This window comes from Narcine bancroftii, chromosome 4, assembly GCF_036971445.1.
Source record: "Narcine bancroftii isolate sNarBan1 chromosome 4, sNarBan1.hap1, whole genome shotgun sequence".
Classification (NCBI taxonomy): domain Eukaryota; kingdom Metazoa; phylum Chordata; class Chondrichthyes; order Torpediniformes; family Narcinidae; genus Narcine; species Narcine bancroftii.
Window position 1 is genome coordinate 94,097,617 of NC_091472.1, and position 15,202 is coordinate 94,112,818.

The window sequence follows — 15,202 nt, forward strand, 5'->3', positions numbered from 1 at the left end:
GATTTCCCAAAGTCAGGATATTTGTGATCTGGGGCTTTATATTTCTAGTCACTCACACTGGGATGTTGTGAACTGGAATTTTTATTTTGAGTTGATATCTTCACCCAAGTGAGCATTATGGTGATCAGTAAAAGAATGAAATTAAGATGGGAAATGCTGGAGAAGGTGGAATATTGCAGTGGAATGAGTCAGTCACAGGATTGATTAGATTCTCTCTCCCCTTCTCCTTCTTCTTGTCCACTCCACTTCTTCCTTCCCCTCCAGCTCCAGCTACACTTCAAGCCTTTGTGCTGCAGAGATACAGCAACCCAAGTCTTGTCACCACTCTCTATGTCTGTTTTAGTAAATTTAGCAGGGTGCACAGCATGTATTCGTCTTAACCAATATAATGAGCTTTATTTTCCATGATATAATTGATCAGCCTCCACCAGACTGTATCTACCAACTCCTTGCTTGTGGTGGCTGAATTTGGATTACCACCTAATAATGACACCATGACAAGAGGTGTGGTCATGTTACAGCTGACCATGAGGTTGGGAGGAATAGTCGAATCAGAATCGGAATCGGAATCAAAATTTATTGTCATAAACATGTCACGACATTCGTTTTCTTTGTGGCAGCAACTCAGTATATATATAAACCACCTTTCAAAATAAATTAAAGCAAAAGTAGAAGTAAGGCAGTATCTTTGATTCATTGTTCATTCTGATGGCAACGGGGAAGAAGCTGTCCTTGTGTCGCTAAGAGCTCGTCTTCAGGCTCCTATAACTTTTTCCCCGTTAGTAGTGAAAAGGGCATGACTTTGGTGGTAGGGGTCCTTGAGGTTAGAGGCTGCTTTCTTAAGACACCATCTCTTGTAGATGTCTTCGATGGAATGAAGTCTGGTGTCCTTGATGTCACAGGCTAAAATGCCAATGCTCAGGACAAGAAAAAACTCCAGAGGACTGTTGAGTTTTTTCTTTTCCTGAGCATTGGCATTTCCATACTAGACAGAGATGCAATGGTCTAGATAGAATGCTCTCCACAGTACACCTGTAGAAGTTTTCGACGTATCAAATCTCTTCACAAAGCATAACTACTGGCAGGCCTTCTTTGTGATTGCATCAACATGAAGGCTCCAGGATAGATCCTCAGGGATGTTGACACCCAGGAATTTGAAATTCTTGACCCTCTACACTGCTGAGCTCTTGATAAGGACTGGGTCGTGTTCCCCTGACTTCCTCCTGAAGTCCACAATCATCTTCTTGGTTTTGCTAATATTGAGGGCATCACTTAACTAGCTGATCTATCTCCCTCCTGTATGTTTCTTCATTGCTGTCTGTGATTCTGGCCAAAACTGTGGTGTCATCAGCAAATTTGTAGGTAGTATTTGAATTGGGCCAAGCTACACAGTCATGGTGCAGAGTGAATAGAGCAGTGAGATAAGCATGCATTCTTTGAGTTGCATCTGTGTTGAGGAAGAGATATTGTTCCCAATTTGTACTGACTGGTTTTCCAATGAAGAAGTCAAAGATCCAATTGCAGAAGGAGGTGCAGAGACCCAGGGTTTGGAGCATCTTGACCAGCACTGAGGGAATAATGGTATCGAAGGCTGAGCTGCAGTAGATGAGGTGCAGCTGAATGTTTGAGTGGCTGTTTTCTAGGTGATATGGGGCTGAGCAGAGAGCCAGTAATATTGTGTCTGCTGTAGAGTGATTGCGTTGACTTAGATACATGTTAATTCTAGCCATGACCATCTTCTTTTGGTTGTAGTACCATACATCTCAAGAGTTGTCAAGCAGAACTGTAAAATGATGTGCATGGCCAAACTTGGAAGGATGTAATGCCAACACTGCATGGTCACAATGACCATGAAGAATCAGATAGTCCTTCTGGTCTGAGGTTGGGGCTGGAGTAGATGACATATTTCAGTGATGATGCCTTTATGAAATGATGTACTTACAATTTTGGTAGGCGAATTGCTTCTTCAAGAACCTGCGTCAATCTGTCCAGTACAATTGGAATCCACTGATGTGTCCAGAACTCCTGGTCAATAAAAAGGTCCTTCAGTGCCTGGCCATCACGTCTGTAGACTTCTTACAAAACTGAAAATCATCAAGATTATGAATCTTAATGAAGTAAATAAAATTCAGTCAACAACCCTCCTGAAACTGCTGGCCAATCCCTTTAAATAGCACCAGTTGAGTGTTAATCCCATGACTGATTATATAATTAAACTGTTCAAGATCTCAAAGGTAAAACTTCATCAAGGAATACTGAGGTCAAATTGGTATTCCATGCTGATTAATATGACAGTGCTTTACATTGCTAATTTTATTTATATCAACCCCTACCAATTAGGGCAACATGAATCACAGATATGTTCGATTTTTAAGTTTTTTTTGTCATTTGCACCAAGATGTAATGATAGAATTTGTTTTACAAGCAATCCAATTACACATCTCATACATAGTGCATAAGTAAGACACAGTATAGAAGAGAGATCAGATGGTACAATGGGACAGTATAATTTTACTAAGTTGAGTCTCATTGAGGTTTAAAATAAAGCAGGAAAGAAACTATCCATGAACCTAAAGGTGCAAGATCTGTTTGCCATAAATCTTCTTTCTGGCGGGTGGGGGCGTAGAGTTGAAGAGAATATGGATGGAGTAGAATGAGTTTTTTCATATGTTGGCTGCTTTTCCAAGAAATTATAGATGGAGTCAATGGAGAGAGAGACTACGTCAATGGTTTAAGCCGCGTTCATAATCCTCTGCAATTTCTTGCGGTCTTAGGGAGAGCAGTTCCCATATCATAGAAGATGTCAAGGGATGCAGGTGACAAGTCAAATTTTATCGGGCTTCTTAGGAAGTGGAGGCATTGGTGTACTCACTAAGCCATTGCATTGATGTGGGTGGACCTGAACAAGTCATTGGAGATATTTATCCCAAGGAACTTAAAAATGTCTAATATGTCTGCTATCTTAAGATCATTTATCACCAATAATGTAGACTGAGGAGTGAGCTCTACCCCTCCTCAGGAAGTCTATAAACAGCTCTTTGGTCTTCTGACAATGTTGTCCTGGCACTAAGCCACAAGTCTTTCTGTCTGCCTTCCATAAGCCAAATCATCGTTGTTTAAGATCCCGCCGATGGCAGTGGTGTCATCTGCAAATTTATTAATGGAGTTTAGCCATGGTAATGGTTGTACAGAAAGTTTAGTTGAGGGCTCAATACATAGACTTGCAGAACCCCAGTGTTGAGGATAATCAAGGTACCTGCAGCAGAGGAAGTCGTGGATCCAATTGAAGAGAGAATTGCTGAGGCTAATATCATGGAGTTTAAGGATGAGTTTGCTCAGCACTATTGACTTGAAGGGGAGCTATAGTTGATAAATAGAAGTCTGATTGGAGGACCAGGGAGATGGCATCTTCTGAGGATCTATTTCGATGGCATGCTCATTTGTGTGGGTCAAGTGCAGCTGGTAGGCTGGAGTTGATGTGAACTATGACTAACCTCTTGAAGCACTTCATGAAGGTGAACATCTCAGCCACTGGCCTGTTGCTATATTTTGTCTGTAACACCCATAAAATGCATGCAATATAGTCAAGTATTCCTTTGGATATTGTGCTTAAACTATCTATTTTTCCACATTTTTTTGCAATGTCTTTACATTCCGGAATAGACTTGTAGTCAAGAGCTAATTGTGCAGTAGGTGTCTGTAAACTTTGGATTTCCTAAAGCATCATTGGGCGGCATGGTTGGTGTAGCGGTTAGCGCAATACCTTAACAGCACCAGCGATTAGGATGGGGATTTGAATCCCGTGCTGTCTGTAAGGAGTTTGTATGTTCTAACTGTGTCTGCGTGAGGAAACAAGGGGCTCTGGTTTCCTCTCACTGCTTGAAAAGTACCAGGGGTAGATTAATTAGGTGTAAATTGGGCAGCACTAACTAATGGATGAAAATGGCCTTAAATCATATTCAACATATTCATGGACATCATCACCCTTCACTATGGCAGGGCATGGTACCCACCTTTTTCAAACAGGCATCAATTGTACCAGTGCACAAGAAATGAATGGTAACTATCAAGCAGTGGAACTCACATCAACAGTGATGAAGTGTTTTGAAAGGCTGGTGTTAAAGCATATCAGCTCCTGTCTGAGCAGCAACATGGATCCATTCAAATTAGCCTATCATAGCAACAGGACCATGACAGATTCCGTCTCACTGGCTCAACACAAAACCCTGGACAGCAAAGATGCATATATCAGAATGCTCTTTATTGACTCCATTTTGGCATTTAACACCATAATCCCCTCAAAACTGATCAGCAAGCTCCAAGACCTGATACTCAACACCCTACTGTGTAATTGTTGATTTCCTCACCTATAGATCACAATCAGTGAGAAATGGGAAGAACATTCCCTCCACAATCTCCATCAGTACTGGAGCACCACAGGGCTGCATTCTTAGTCCCCTGCTCTACTTGCTTTACACTTACAACCATGTAGCTTGGTACGACAATAACACCATCTACAAATATGCTGATGATACCACACTCAGTGTTACCAAAACCAAAGAGCTTATTGTTGACTTCAGAGAGGGAAAACTAGAGGTATACGATCCAGTAATGATTGGGAAACCAGAGGTGCAGAGGATGAACAAATAAAAATTCTATCTTGGAGAATCTTTTCTGGAGCCAAACACTAAAGAAACTGTGAAGAAAGCCTTTACTTCCTCAGCAGTTTGCAGAGGTTTGGTATGACATCAGAAACCCTGGAAAATTTCTACAAATGTGCGGTGGAAAGTGTATTGACCAGCTCCACCATGGTCTATTATGGGAACATCGATACAAAAGTGTAAAGCCCTCCAAAAGTTAGTGGACACAACGCAGGACATCACAGGCAACACCCCCCGCCCCCACCACTGTCAAGAACATCTACAGGGAACACTGCCGTCAGAGAGCAGCAGCAATCATCAAGGATCCACATCACCCAGAACATGCTTTGTTCTCGCTGCTGCCATCATAAAAGAGGTATCGGTGCCACAAGACTCGCACCACCAGGTTCAGGAACAACTGTTGCCCCTCTACCATCAGACTCCTCAATGACAAACTCAATCAGAGGCTCATTTAAGGACTCTTGTGGACTTTATAGACCCTGACTTGTGATGAATCGACTAACAATATTTTGAAATTACAATGATCAGAATCCATTTTGAATAAAGGTAAGTCAGGATCTACCTGTATTGTGCTTTGTCAGACTCAACACTTTTTAAAATAAAGGTGATTTAGAACACATGACAGCTGGGGAGGGAGAGAGATTTAAGAGGGAGAGAGAGTGACGGTAATTTGAGCACGAGTTCCACAACACAATGTAGGTTGCGAGGTGACGCTGCTGCCCCTAGTTGCCCAGAGCCAATTCAGGCTCCCAGTGGCCTCCTGCCAGCAGCAGTGAAGACGTCAGCCTCCTGTCAGCAGCAGGGATGTTAGGCCTCCCAGCAGGGATAAGACAGATTACTACCAGTACAGGTAGACCCCAACTTATGATAATTTCACCTTACAATGAGAGTTCCGGAACAGAACCCCATCATAAATAGGGGTCTACCTGCACTTGTGTTTTTTTCCTCTCTTTATTGAACATTCAGTTGTTTACATTTGTTTATTTGTTTATATGTATACATTGCGTACAGTTTTATTGCATAACCAATTAGTAGTAATTCTGCCTGGCCCACAGGATGTATGTATGTGATGTCATGTATGTACTCTGACAATAAATCTGAAATCTAAACATCTGGATTTTTTTTTAAACCAGCTTTCAACATTTCTGGATCTTGGTGTCAGAAGGTCTCTTCACTGATTATCAATGTTACTGATGAAAAAAATTAGGTGATTTTTTAAAAATTGAAATGTTAGTGATAACTTTTCAAAGCAATACATCAACTTAAAACTGCATTCACCTTCAAAAACAAAAAATAATAGTAATGTTAATTAAAATAAAATGTATAGCAAGACAAATGCTGGACAAAGTTGGAGCAGGAAGGCAGAAGTGTCTGCATGTTCCAGCGTGTTCGCTGTTTTGCCATTACAGTGCAAAGGAGCAAAATTATACACACATGCACATGAGCACACACACACACACACACACACACACACACACACACACACACACACACACACACACACACACACACACACACACATGCACAAACACACACGAACACTTCGGTTCTAAATATTTTATTCATAACGATTCGCTGGCTTTCAACATTTCCACTCCATTTCGTTATTTTCAACGAATACTGTAGTTTCATAATACAAAGCTTCTTTTGCGGCCTCAGCCAATTTATGGCATTCATTGTGTGGTGCACTGTTACCCAGAATCAGACACACAAAGATAAAGACTATACAACAGGCTTTAATCCACAAAGACTTCCACAGAGTCAGGCTGGCTGTGGCTGCAGCAACTCTGAGTGAAGCCTTAGGAGGCCAGTGCAGGCTTATATCCTGGAGGGTGATTGACACCCGACCAGGTGGGGCTTGATCCATTCAGGCCTTCTGATTTACAGCCAGCCAAATGTTGTCCTGTCCCCTTACACTCCTGCAGGTCCAGAGGTTGCCCCCCTGCAGTAGGCCGGTGGTGTACCACCACACATTGGTTAAACTAATGCATAGTGTGACATTTGGAGTGCAGCTACAACTATTCATCCTGTTACTTTGCATCTTGAAGAAGGGTTCCAGCCTGAATCCTTGATAATTCTTTTTTTCTCCCACTGGTGTCTGTTTTGCTCCAGATTGCAGCATCTTTTGAGTCCCCTATCTAAAGAATAAGCTGGCTTGATATCTATCATTATATTTTTTTAACTTTATAAACCACTTCATAAATCAGAATATAAAGATAATTTCTTTCCTGATGTTATTAAACCCTGAAATAGACATCTCATTAGTAAAAGACGATGATTTTACACTATTCGAACTACACTTTTCTCTAAATCCTTTGTGTGTCTTGAAACACAATACTCTACACTCTTTGACATACAGTAACACGGCATCCTGTACTTTTGTTTTATTATGCTCTCTGCTGCACCTAAGTATGAGTTGACCTGTCTTGGTACCTCACAAAATAAAGTGTTTCACTTCATCTTGATACATGTAACAATGCACAATTCATTTCAAATCACTTAAGAGATAGAAGTGGAAGGAGGACATTTGACCCCTTGTGAATGATCTGCCATTCATTTATGTCATATCTGATCTTCTACTTCTCACACCAAATCTGCAATATCCCCTGGAGGGACTGAGCACTGTGATAAACAGCCATGAGACAGCACATCCGGATGCCTTCCCGATCATTGTGAGGGACTTTAATCGGAACAAACTGACAAGTCTCTGACAAACTACCACCAACACGTTGCATGCAAAACCGGAGGAGCCAACACATTCAGCCACTGCTACACCAACATGAAGAACACATATTGAGCCTTACCATGACTGCAATTCAGCAAGTCTGATCCCTGGCTGTACTTCTAATCCTATCGTACAAGCAGGGACTTAAGACCACAGGTCTAGTGGTGAAGAAAGCGAAGGTATGGTCGAGGGAAGTGGAGGAGCATCTAAAAGACTGCTTTGAATAGGTGGACTGGACATATTCAGGAACTCATCCATAGACTTGAATGAATTTGCAACAGGTGTCACCGACTTCATCAAGACCTGCATGTGCGAGTGTGTACCCACATGCACATACCAGGTGTTCCCTAACCAGAAGCCTTGGATGAATCAGAAGATTTGCAAACTGCTGAGGGCGAGAACAAAAGCATTTAAGGCCGGGGATCTAGATCTTAGATGAAGTCCAAGTATGACCTGTGGAAGGCCTTCTCTAAAGCAAAGTGGAAATTCCAGAGGAAGCTAGAGACAGAGACAGATACACGGAGCTATGGTAGGGAGTCCAGGGCATTGCAGCCTACAAAGCGAGGGCGAACACTATAGATGGCTGCAATGCTTCACTATCCGATGAGCTAAACACGTTCTATGCCCGCTTTGAGAGAAAGAACTAACAGTGCCTACTAGAATCCCTGAAAAGGCTGAGGACCCTGTGATATCTGTCTCTGAGGGTGACGTCAGAGTTCAAGAGGGTGAACTCTCATAAGGTATCAGGCCCTGATGGCGTACCTGGCAGGGTACTGAAAATCTAACCAACCAACTAGCCAGAGTGTTCATGGGCATTTTCAACCTCTCATTGCTGCAGTCAGAGGTTTTCACCTGCTTCAAAAGGGCATCAATCATCCTGTTGTCCAAAAAGAGTAGTGTGAGCTGCCTGAACCACTATCATCCAGTAGCACTAACTTCTCCTGTGATGAAATGCTTTGCGAGGCTGGTCATGGCCAGAACTAACACATACTGAAGCAAAGATCTGGACCCGCCACAATTTGTCTATAGTCACAATCGCTCCACAGCAGATGCAATATCACTGGCTCTTTTCTCAGCTCTGGATCACCTCGAAAACAGCAATTCATACATATGGCTACTCTTCAATGACTCCAACTCAGCCTTCAACACCATTTTTCCCTCAGTGCTGGTCAAGAAGCTACTAACTCTGGGCCTCTGTACCCTACTCTGCAACTGGATCCTTGACTTCCTCATCGAAAGACCACAGTCAGTATGAACTAAAAACAATGTTTCCTCTTCATTGATTATCAACACAGGAGCACCCCAAGGATACATGCTTAGCCCACTGCTCTACTCATGACTGTGTGACCAGGCACATTTCAAATGTTATCTGCAAATTTGCTGATCACAGTTGACGGCACAATCACAAAAGGCTATGAGGAAGTGTACAGGTGGGAGATAGATCAACTTGTTGAGTGGCGTCATGCCAACAACCTTGCAGCACTCAACATTAGCAAAACCAAGGTGATGATTGTGGATTTAAGGAGAAAGTCAGGGGAACACGACCCAGAGTCCTCATCGAAGGCTCAGTAGTGGAGAGGGTCAAGAACTTCCTGGGTGTCAACATCTCCGAGGATCTGTCCTGGAGCCTCCATGTTGATGCAATCATGAAGAAGGCTCACCAGCAGGTATACTTTGTGAGGAGTTTGAGGAGATTTGCTATGTTACTGAAGACTCTCGAGAACATCTACAGGTGTGCTGTGGAGAGCATTCTGGCTGGTTGCACCATTATCTGGTATGGAGACGCCAACTCTTAGGACAAGAAAAACTCCAGAGGGTTGTTAACTTGGCCTGTGACTTCACAGACACCAGACTTCACTCCATCAACAACATCTACAAGAGACGGTATCTTAAAAAAGCAGCCTCTATCCTCAATGACCCCCCCCCCCCAACACTCAGGCCATCCTCTCCATTCTGCTCAGGGTTGGTACCAGAATGAGTGTTGGGGGGCATTAAAGTCAATACAGTCCAACACTCGTAAACTTGCTCAGCTGGGGGGGTGGGGGGTGCTGGTGCTGGTACCTACCTACCAAACATCAATGTCATCCATCCCTCCGACATAGCAGATGAAAACACTACTTTTATTGTGTGAAGAGTCACCATTGTACATGAACCTAGATGCTAATGATGCCTAATGCACTTTAGTAATCCAGGCGGGCTTGGGGCAGGTCACGAACGATGGCCTCAAATGTATGGGGGAGGGAATCAGCACCTCCTGTGGAGGCAATGCCCATGAATGCCCCCCCCCCCACCTTGGCACCAACCCTGACTCTGCTGCCATCGGGAAAAAGGTACAGGAGCCTAAAGCCGAGCACTCAGTGGCATAAGGACAGCTTCTTCCCCGCTGTCATCAGATTCCTGATTAATCAATGCACCAAAGACACTGCTTTACTTTTCATGCACTATTTTTCATTTATTGCTTTAAGGAGGTTTATATGAATGTTTGCACTGTGATGCTACACAAAACACCAAATTTCTTGGCTTGTTCATGTCAATAAATTCTGATTCTGATTAATTTAAAAAAGAACTTTAAGCTTGCATGGAATAAGTTCAGAATTAGGCAAGTTTGTAATAGAGTTATTATTGTCTGGATGCTTATATAGTGGTGCCCCAATTGAAAGCTTGCCACATTAAACATAAAATCTGCTTCTCCAATCTGCTGTCATATCTAGAGGTTCCAAGAGTCATTTTCAAATGCAAATGGAACTTTTCTTAGTTTAGGATTTTCAACCAGTTTGACAGTGAAAGTGAAAAGGTAAAAATTAACATGGAATGCATGGAACCAATGCATAGAAGCAGGCCATTCAGCCCAGCAGATTTAATGCTGCCCATCCATGTCCTCTTGCTCATCCTATCCATGCCATTTCTTCCTGCTGCCCTGTAATGTAAAAATGTTACATTGCACGTGAAGTATATGGTTTCTTCAAAAGAAATATTTCATTTTTCAGAAAACAACTTTTATTTTTATTCTTGGGTTTGGAAATAACTGACAGTGCGTACATGTAGCATATGGAGAAGTAAATCATTCACATCAAAGGACTGCAATAGCATGCAGTCAGTGCAAACTGCTGAGGATGATGAAAGCCTACACCAGAGTGAATGTCAAAGACACAGGTTTACTTTCTTTTCCCATCTGCACAGTTGTCACTGGAGATTTTTTTTTGGTCCTATCTCTTTTGGAGTAAATAATATGCATTGTATGTATAATAAAGTCCATCGTTCTTTCTGATCAAACACCAATACTGGCAGAAATATTGCATAAAAATGCCTTCATAGAAGTGAGGAAATGGAGATTGAAGCAGTTGTTGGGAGATATCCAACTTTCAGTCGATGTGACATTTTATACGTGACACTGATGTCGAGATAATAGAGCACCAGGATTTGTTCCCAGGCTGTAGATTATGTGTTCTTGCATAAAGGAAGGAAAACAGCTACAGTCAGGCATGTGAGACAGAGGAAAACACAAGGAACTGGGGACTCCATTTCAATAACATGCAGGTGAATGAGCCTTTGAAACATTAGAAGAGCCTGTGATGAGTCAATAAACTCTTGAATTGTGTTCACAGTTTGAAAAAAGAAGTAACCCATTGGAGGCACAAGGCAGTGGACATTTAATGTTGTAACAAAAAAGTAAAATGTATGCTGAATATATTTAGAAACAAACAGAAAGTCAAAATAAAACTAGATGCTGGGATGAAATAAAAACTAAACAGATTGTTAGGCAACATCTGTGGAAAAGCAAACAGATTAACATTTCAGGTTAATGGCCCTTCGTCAGAACCGCTTCACAATTTATGCTGACATATGTTCTTGTAAGAAATTATTCTTTTCTCCCAGAGAAGTGAAAAGCTCCCAGGGCGCAGAGAATTTATAGAATTCTCTGCCTATTTGAAGCAAAGGCAACCACATTAAAAGGCACCAAAACTTTTGGAATAGTGGGGAAATTATGGGGAACAGGCGGGTAAGTGGAGCTGAGTCCATAACCAGATCAGTCATGAATTGAATGGCAGAAATGGCTCAACAAGACATTTGGCCCACTCCTTTTCCCATTTCTTATGTTCTTAGCTGAGATGTATGAGGCGGGCAGAACAAGATTAAATTCAAAGTCGTACATATTGGGGACACAGAATATGAGTATGCAGCCTATAGTCGGAAAGAGAAATGAGCAGATACCTTTTCAACTAACATTTTGAGAGGTTTCTTCCAGAATAAAGGCTCTATCAACTATGGGTCTTTACTGTACAAAAAAAAAGCATAAGAAATAGGTGTAGGAGTAACCCATCTGGCCATTCAAGCATGCTCTGCCATTTAATGAGATAATCCCTTAATTCCCTTAGTATGTAGAAATCTATCCAACCTTGTCTTATTTATTTACTGAGGTCACCTCCACTGCTTCATTCGGCATGAATTCCATAGTGTCTCCACTCTCTGGGAAAAACAATTCCTCTTCATCTTTGTCCTAAATTTATTGCCCTGAATCTTGAGGCTAGTTCTTGTGTCCTCTACCAATGGAAACAACTTACCTACCTCAAGCTTGTCTATGCCTTTCATAATTTAATGTTTCTATAAGATCCCCTCTGTACAGAACCAGATGGCTCCATCTCTCATCGTAGGTCAACCCTTTTATCCCTGGAATCAACCTGGTGAACCTCCTTTGCACCGCCTCCAAAGCCAGTACATCCTTCCTGAAGGAAGGAGACCAGAAATGCACACAGTACTCCAGATATGGTCACACCAGTACCCTGTAAAGTTGCAGTATAAACCCTCTGCTGTTAAATTCAATCCCTCTACCAATGAAGGCCAACATTCCATTTGCCTTCTTGATAGCCTGATGCACCTGCAAATCAACCTTTTGTAATTCATACACAAGTACTCCCAAGCCCTTCTGCATAGTAGCATGCTACAATCGCTTTTCATTTAAATAATATTCTGATCTTCCATTTTTCCTTCCAAGATGGATAACCTCACATTTGCCAATATTGTACTCCATCTGTCAGATCTTTGCCCACTCACTTACCCTATCTATATCTCTCTACAAACTCTCCATACCCTATGCACAATTTGCTTCTCCACTCAATTTAGTGTCATCAGCAAACTTACCCTACATCTGACCCCTCTTCCAGATTGCTTATATATATTGTGAACTGTTGCAGGCCCAGTGCTGATCCCAGCAGCATCCTGCTCACCATCGACTGCCAATCAGAAAACACCTTGTACCCTGAATCTCTGCTTTCTATTGATTAACTAATCCTCTATCTTTAATATGGCATCTGATCAAATGTCTTCTGGAAATCCAGGTAAACAACATCTACCTGCTCCCCTCTATCTACTGCACTCATTATATCCTGAAAGAACTCCAGTAAATATGTCAAACAGGAACTGCCTTTGCTGAATCCATGTAGTGTCAGCCTGATTATCCATTTTGTTCCAGATGCCTTGCTATATTTTTTTTATGCTAGTTTCAAGCATTTTCCCAATTATAGATGTTAAACTAACTGGCCTAGAGTTCCCTGCCTTTTACCTACATCCTATTTTCAATAGCAACATGACATTCACCATCTTCCAATCCACTAGGACTTGCCTGGAGTCCAGAGAGTTTTGATAAATTATCGCCAAAGCCTCAACTATAACTTCTGCCATTTCTTTCAGTAACCTGGGAGGCATTCCATTAGGACCAGGGGACTTATCTATCTTTAAAGCCTTAAGTTTTCTGAGTACAACTTCTTTAGTGATAGCTATTACATTCAGGACCTCATCTCCCATCACATCCATAACTTCTGTCTTTGGCATGGTAGTCGTTTCCTCCACCGTAAAGACCCACACAAAATAGTTAATAAAAGCCCCAGCCAATTCCTCATTATCCAATATTAATTCCCCTTTCTCATCTTCCAAGGGACCAACTTTGGCCACCATTTGCGCTTTATATAATAAAAATTTTTTACTGTCCTTTTTTATATTTTGTGCTTTTTTTTCCATAGTCTTCCTTCCCTCTTGTTATTGCTTGCTTCATGATTCTTCGTTGCTTCTTAAAGTTTTCCCAGTCTCCCACTGCTCTTGACAACTTTGTATGCACGAGTTTTTAGTTTGATTCTTTCCTTGATTTGCTTTGTTATCCAAAGCTGACTGCCCCCACCCTTATTGACCTTGCTTTTAACTGGAATATACTTTTGTTGAGCATCATAAAAAATCTCTTTGAAAGTCCTCCACTGCTCCTCAATTATCCCTCCATATAGTCTGCATTTCCAGATTGAAATTGAGCATCGTACATTGGCAGAGATTGAAAATTAGTTGTTGAACAGGAAACTAAAATTGGGAATGAAAGGCTCTTTATTGCATTCACATGCCAGTAGCTTACCACAGAGATCTAATCAAAGTATTCATCAATGGTTTGAATGAGTGGATATAATAATGTTATTGTGGTGCACTGTGGTGCAGCAAGCAGACACAAAACACAGGAAAGAGATACAGGCTTTAATCCACTTAAACTCTGTACACCAGTTGTACTATCTCGATGGCTCCACATGTGCGCCTGGCCCAGAGGGGCCGGCTCAGGTCTAAATACAGGTCAGTGATCGACAGCCAGCCAGATGGAGTTGGCCTCCCAGGTTGTCCACCTTTAGGTACAGAGGTCACCCCCTGCAGTAGGCTGGTGGGCACGCGGCCCAGTGCTGTGGTTGTATCACAACAGTTATTAAATTTGTCAATTATATACTGTGGTATTCTAGGTTTTGAGGAGGCTGCAAAGTTTTAAGGTGATTTAGGCAAGTTGAGTGAGTGGGCAAATGAATGCAGAGAAAGTAGATAAATGTGAAGTTGTCCACTTTAATTTAAAAAAATTCAGAAGGCCAGAATATGATTTAAATGTGAGAGAGAAAAATGATTAATTGAAGAAAGAAAAACAGAGAGGGAAGAGAAACAATTAAAATTTATGGAATGAAAGGTTATCTTATTGAAACAAAGATGCTGAAGGGCATTGGCAAGATGGATGCAGAGATACTGTTGCACCTAGTGGGGATAGAATGAAGGAAGTCTTTTCAGAATAAAGAATCATTCAAGATATAAATGAGGAAGTTCACCTCTTAGTTGGCTGTGAATGTTTGAAATTTTCTACCTTTGAGGACTGTCGAGAAGAGGATTGATTATATTCAAGGCTGACAGACATTTGAACTGCAAGGTAATTGAGCAAGAAAGCATTGTTGAGCCAAGTGTGGATTACGCATAATATTATTGAATGGCAAAGCATACTCAAGAGGCCTGTTCCTGCTGTTCTTAGCTACCTCCACGGACATCCATTCCTGAGTAACATAGCAAAGGCTTTCAATCTTTTCTTGCTCTCCTGTTCTCTTTTTGTAGGGAGGGAAAAAAGAGATTTAGGATTGAGAATAAAGATGTATGCTGGATGAAGAATATTTTTTGATGGTGAATGTGACAGAATGCCAAACGTTGCATTTGGGATAAGAATGATTGTCAGTGGTGCTTGGACACACCGGGATTCAAAGACTTGCAACTCAGAGAGGGATGACAGCAGCTTCAAGATGAGTAAATGTGATGTCATTGGACTTGTCTGATGTGTCTGGTCCAGTCAAGCAGCTCATTTGCAGTCACTGAACAATCCGCATCAGTTTGTTAGTACTGTATATAGACTAAATAAAAGGTTGAGACAGATGAGAGACTGCTGGAATCTGGAATGAAAAAAATGATCAAAGTTTTGGGTCAGAGTTCTTCATCAATAATAGGTAGACCCTTCACAACATCTTCAAGCTAAAGCAACCTTAAA

At 41.6% G+C, this 15,202-nt stretch overlaps 1 protein-coding gene across 1 annotated transcript in view; it reads left to right on the top strand.

Annotated features, from left to right (window-relative positions):
- Positions 1-15,202, top strand: part of prkn (parkin RBR E3 ubiquitin protein ligase) — a 1,164,186-nt gene that overhangs the window by 793,199 nt on the left and 355,785 nt on the right. The window lies entirely within an intron of this gene.